General features: G+C 36.7%; 1 long non-coding RNA gene across 1 annotated transcript; it reads left to right on the top strand.

The window, feature by feature from the left end:
- Positions 1-2254: 2254 nt before the first annotated feature.
- On the top strand, positions 2255-5010 carry LOC145800947 (uncharacterized). Its single transcript, XR_014341578.1, has 2 exons — positions 2255-2942; positions 3226-5010. It is a non-coding gene; the product is annotated as an uncharacterized LOC145800947 (long non-coding RNA).
- The last annotated feature ends 1275 nt before the right edge of the window (positions 5011-6285 follow it).

Raw genomic sequence — 6285 nt, 5'->3', positions numbered from 1 at the left:
AGTTCAATTTTCTCTTTATGTGCTTCTAGCTTATTTCATGACTATGTGAGTCCAAATGGTGCCTAAGAATACTTGGGGTGGCATGAGGATGCAAATATACACTTAAAAGAGTTAGTTAAAAGTTACTGAAAATAGGATCTCCACTTGAGCACAACTTCCTTCGCTCGAGCATTCTGCAAACTTGGCAAAAGTATTGGTTATGTGAAATTCCCGCTCAACGGCCGCTTGACCAGAAGACTGAGTAAAAGGGTTCTCGCTCGAGCGCCACTTGGTTGCTCAGCGACCTGTAAAATTTTGTAAAACTTCTGGGAGCTCGATTTTCACGCTCGAGCGGCACTCTCCTCGCTCAAGTGGACAGTGCGAATTCTGGAATTTCCAGAACTGCCTTTAAGCTTCAAAGTTGATATTCAAAGGTCCAAAACTTGTGTTTTTGGTACAAAAACTTGGAAAAACATTGTATAACATGAAAATACTTCCAATTTGAAACCATTTATTCAAAATTATGCTCCAGTTGTCCACATTTGAGCTTATACCTATCAAGTTAAAACCATGCATGTTATGGATTGAGTCATCTTCATGTTAAAACACTGCAAAGTGATATGAAATGCATGAATCCATGGATGATCTTCAAGTTCATGCCTTCTAAGCTTTATGCATGTATGAATTTCAAGAAATCTTAACCCAAAAATGAAAGATTAAGCATGCATGTGCATAATTCAACTAAAATTCATCATATTCATGGTAATTCATGCTCGACCTACTCAAATTCAAGCAAATGATCCTATAACTCCATGCATTTAGTTTCTACATGACTCAATTCCAGGAATTTAGGATGAATCTCATACCTAATGTGTGAATTCAAGTGTTGGCCTAGCTCAATTCACCAAAATTCTAGCAATTCACTTCAAGTCTCCTCTTTCTCTATCTAAAGTGTTGAGTTTTTTTCTCCCTTTCTCAAATTCTTAGCTCAAAAGTGTGTACATGTGAACTCAAGGCTTAATTAGAGCCTTATATAGGGTGCAATTAAGTTAGCCTAATCAAGTATGATTAAGGTTAATTAACTAGGCTTAATTCTAACTAATTCAATTAGTTTATTCTAATTATTTTGATCCAAATCAAATTTCAATTCTAAATATTCTAACTGTCACATAAATCAAGTCAATTTTTGAATCAGATGCCGATAAGGCATTTAATTTGCAATCCGTATCGAAAACATGAACAAGTCTTTTTTTACGTTAAACAGATATAAACACAAATAGGGCAACACACACATGCAATTTAATTCAGAATTTTTCTTAAGTACTGACTAAGCTTATTTAACCACGAATTAATGTAAATCAGAGGTTGGGGTTGTTACAGCCTTCCCCCCTTAAAAAGAGATGAGAACATCATATTTAGCTAACAAAATATTAATGAAAATAGGATAGTATCATGTGAATTAAAATTTAGAATGTCAAAGTGGACTAGATGGTGTTGTTAGGCTCGAGGAAGCTCACCACAGGTCTTGTTTTGATAATCTGAATCGTTCAATGTGTAGAACTCATCGATTATTTTGTCCCTACAAAAAAATCACATTGATTAGATATTGATAACTACTTGATCGGGTTAAATTTTTGTCAATAATTTTATTTTAAAATTATATTTATCGTTGACAAAAATATGATCTGATCAAGTAACTATCGATATCCGATTAATGTGATTTTTTGCAGGTATAAAGTACTCGACGAGTTCTGGTTCGGATCATAAAAACAAAACCCATGGTGAGCCCTCACGGGCTTAAGATTTCGGATTAGAGAGAAGTCTGATACTAAAATTTAATATAATTATATCAAAATTAACATATTTATTGTATTTTAACCTGAAGGGAGTTAAGTGCAATGTATCCTTTAATTTATTATCACTGAGGCTTTTCAAAATAACACACAATCCATACCGATCCGTATCAATTTGCACTACTCTATCTGCTAATCGCAATTTAAACTTTAAAATTTATAATTTGCCTTGAAAACTACTCCGCTTAAGTTAATATATATATATTTTTTAATTTATAATGAAATATCAAAATAAAAATAAGTGTGAGAGAAATTTAATTTGTAAAATTTATTACAAATTAATAATTATATATATAAAAAATTATGTAAATTAATATTATATATTATACAAAATCTTAATAATTAATTAAAATATTATTTCAATCAATCAAACCATTCAAAACGCCCAAATTATAATTTGTCAACCCTCAACCTACTAATCCATTAATTAATTTATAATTTTCCTCTCAAATCTCTTCAACCTTACCATGCGCACCCTTCATTATCACCTTGGGATAGAGGATAGAGAGAGAAAGGAGAGAGAGGCAGAAGCTTGGAGATACATGGTCGCTGCCCAGTAGTCGAATCCGACCTACTGTTGTTCTGAATGCATTTCTTTCTCACAAATCCTTCGCAGTTCTGTGTGAATCCGATCCGATCCGATCTTATCCGATCCAAGAATTTAGATGCAAAACACCCACCAGTTTCATCAGCATCCACGATCTTTGATTTGAGTTATGCTAGAGGAATTATTAAATATTTTATCAAACATATGACATGGGTGTAGAATTTACGCAAATTACATGTGTATAAGTTTCACACGATTTGATAAAATATTTAATAATTCATCTGAGTCTATAGCATTTTTCCTTTGATTTTTCACTCGATGGGTATTTGATTAAAGTGACCTTTAATTGTTTGGAGGGTTTAAATGTATGTGGTATTGATGAAACTGGGTTGTTGAAATCAGCAGCAGGAGAGAGAGAGAGAGAGAGAGAGGAGTCCACTCCATAGGCCGCTGCTATAGGATTTGTGGAGAAAGAAATTGCATTCGGAACAACATACTGTAGGATCTGTCACAGCAAATGTCCCAGCTTCCATCATAATAATCTGATCTGATATATACTACTGGTAACACTACTTCTCACAAACCCCTTTCAAGATCTGTTTTTTTGTTATTATTATTGTTTTTGTTTTTTTTTTGTTTTGTTTTGCATAAAGGGTAATGAATGGTATTTGCATCTAATGCTCCACGCTCGATTTTAAACTAGTTCTAGGGATATGTGATTGTAAGAACTATGGATTCAGCCATTTATGACTTTGACAATAGTTTCTCCCTCCTGTTCAAAAAAATATTGGTAGAATTGTACTGAGGGAGTGGGTTTGTTAATGCTCATTTGTTTATGGAATTCAGGGTTTATCTGGTGAGAGCATTGACCATCCATATGGTGGTAGATTCATTGCGGTTTCTATTATAGAAAATGTTCCATACAATACAATTTACCCGAGAACACAATTCTTCAAGCACAACAGAGCAACCGAGAGAGAGAGAGAGAGAGAGAGAGAGAGAGAGAGAGAGAGAAATGTCTAGAGAAGAAGAAAAAGAGGGACGGATATTAAAGCTGAAAAGATTCATCCATGAACATCCTTTAACTCTGTTTGATGATGGGTTGATGAGTGGTGAAAACTGCAATGAGTGCAGGTGGTATAACTATAGGTAGGCCCTACCTATAGTTGCATTACTTGCAAATTGTTCATCCACAAATCGTGCGTGGAATTGCCCTATGAGATTCATCACCCACTTCATCCCAATCACCCTCTCACTCTCGCAGAACCACCTTGGCCGCCTGCCCTTAATGACATTTTCTTCTGTGAATTGTGCACGAAATGTTCGTGATGACAGCTTCTTCTTCTACTGTGCGGAGTGCCATTTTTCCCTCCACTCCCACTGTGACCGAAGCATACCAACCACCCTTCAACATTCCAGGCACACCCACCCTTTCATTCTCTGCGTCCTACTTGAACTATTTTTCTATGCCCGAGATATGCTATTATTGTACTACTCCCAATTGCCATACCTACCTCGACTTTGGTATAGCCTTTTTGCCATATACAGGCAAACACAAGACACACATACATCAACTCAACTCACTTTTTACCCTCCTCCCATCAAAGAAAATCCTGAGGATGAGGACGAGGATGAAGACAAACTCAAACTCTCTTTTTATCCTTGCATGAAAGAAAATCCTGAAGACAAGGACAAGGACAAGGACAAGACGAGCATAAAGATGAGGATGAGGACAAAGATGGCAACACGAATGAGGATGAGGATGTGGACGAGTACTATTATGATGCTTGTGAACAATCACGATCGCCATATGATTTGCTCTATTTCTGCGAAGAGTGTGACTTTGTTGCTCATGCACCGTGTATTGCCGCTTCAATTCAACTGACTCCCGCAAGCAAAGTCTTCTTTGGCAACATTCAAAGATGGAAATCAAGATCATATTCTCACCCTCAAGCCGTTGAGTTTTATGAAGTGTGATATTTGTGTACAGTCTCATCATCGTAGCCCTTATTAGCGTTGTGAAGACTGAAATTACAACATTGATGTTAGCTGTGCCTGAAAAATTATTTTGACACGCCAATACTCAAAGAAGAGAGAGCAAAAGTGGAAGGCATTGAGAGAATAGAAGAAATAGAGCATGGGAAAGACAATAATAGGGAGAATGATAAACAGAGCGGCCTACATCCATTGGAGTTCTCCGATGTGCAATGGAACGATGAAAGATGCAATGTGTGCCAGCTACTTATCTCGGGTGCGAACTATAGTTGCACTAATTCCTAGTTTTTCCTCCACAAATTGTGTACAGAACTTCTCGATAAGATAAATCACCCAATTCAACGTGAATGCCCTCTCCTCCTCACACTGGCACCTTCACCACTTTATCTCAATAATGTGTTTATTTGTCAAATTTGTTCCGCTCCAAGCGATGGGTTCTCTTACCACTGTCCTGTGTTTTAAGTCTGTCTACCATGTTGATTTGCTTTGAACAAACTATTCACCCTTAGGCATAAATGTCACGAGCACCTACTCATTCTAACCAAGATCAATCATCTCCATTGTTGTTCCCGTAAAAAGAAAGTCAATACCACAGCCTGCTATTGTTTTAAATGTGAAATCGCTGTTGATGTCAAATGTGCTCTTTTTCCTACAATAGTAAATCATGAATCCCACCCCCATCCCCTTATCCTTACTGAACCTATGCTGGACAGATTCTACTGTGGTGTTTGTGGCAAGGAGTGAGAATGGAAGGGATGGGCATACTACTGCTGGGATTGCAAATTTATTCCCCATTCGAGTTGTATTTGTGAGGGCAACCCATCCCCATATATGAAGTTCGGAGAAACCACCCTTACATTCCGTTTGAATGGAGGGGTTTGGTGAAAAGAAAAGAAAAGAAATGATGAAAATAGTAAATATCTTTACTTGTTTGGATGGTTAAGTAGGTGAGAAATGATAAGAGAAGGTGAAAATCCTTTTCTTACCAAACTTATGTTTTGTTTCTCATCAAAAGTGGTGAGATTTGGTGAGAAATGAATTGGGTTTAATGAAAGTTTTTTAAAATACCAAAATTATTCTTATGAAAAACATAGCTTATTAATATGGAAGGTTATTTTGGTAAAAATAAAATAAAACACTTTTCTTTCTTTTTTTTTTTTTTTTAATTTACTCCATCCAAACAAGATAGGTGAGAAATCAAATTTTCTTATTTTTTATTCATCCAAACATAATGGTAAGCAACCATAATTATTTTTTTTGCTTTTCTCACCTAGGTGAGAAACTACCATCATCTTTTTTCTCACCTCATTTCATGATCTAAATGGAGTGTTAATAACCAAAGTCACGAGCATCTTCTCACTCTTGCCCTAAGGAGTGCGTATATTTTCCAATGCAGCCATGGCTAAAAACTAATCCAAAGAGACCTTATCTACTAATGCCCCAAGGGTAACTACAACCTTGATCTTCAATGCGCCTCACGACTTACTTATGCCAAACAGCTTGGGTGGATACCAGAAGAGGTGAGAAGTGAGGAAGGAGAAAGAGAGTGGAGGGAGTGAGATGGCACTGGAATGGCAATCGGAACTGGTAAAGCATTTTAGCCACTTGCATTTGCATCCATTAGCATTGTCGGATGAGAAAACAGTTGTGAAAGATGCAATAGGTGTCAACTACCCATACCAAGCTCGAGTTATGGATGCCAATCAACAGACTGTAAATTTTTTCTTGACAAGTCGTGTCTGGATTTGCCTCACAGAATTGTGTTTCCACTCCACAGTGAACACCCACCCTCTCAGCCTGTCAAAGGATCCTTTATTACGTTTCATGTACAAAGGGTATCTTCTATTGTGCTATTTGTGCCACACCTGGTGATGGCTTCTCCTTCTATTGTGCAGATTGCTGGTTTTTCGT

The sequence above is a fragment of the Camellia sinensis genome, chromosome 10, assembly GCF_055761805.1.
Source record: "Camellia sinensis isolate YWXY chromosome 10, ASM5576180v1, whole genome shotgun sequence".
In the NCBI taxonomy this organism is placed as follows: Eukaryota; Viridiplantae; Streptophyta; class Magnoliopsida; order Ericales; family Theaceae; genus Camellia; species Camellia sinensis.
The sequence above is the reverse complement of the archived record's forward strand: the minus strand, read 5'-3'. Positions and strand labels throughout refer to the sequence as shown.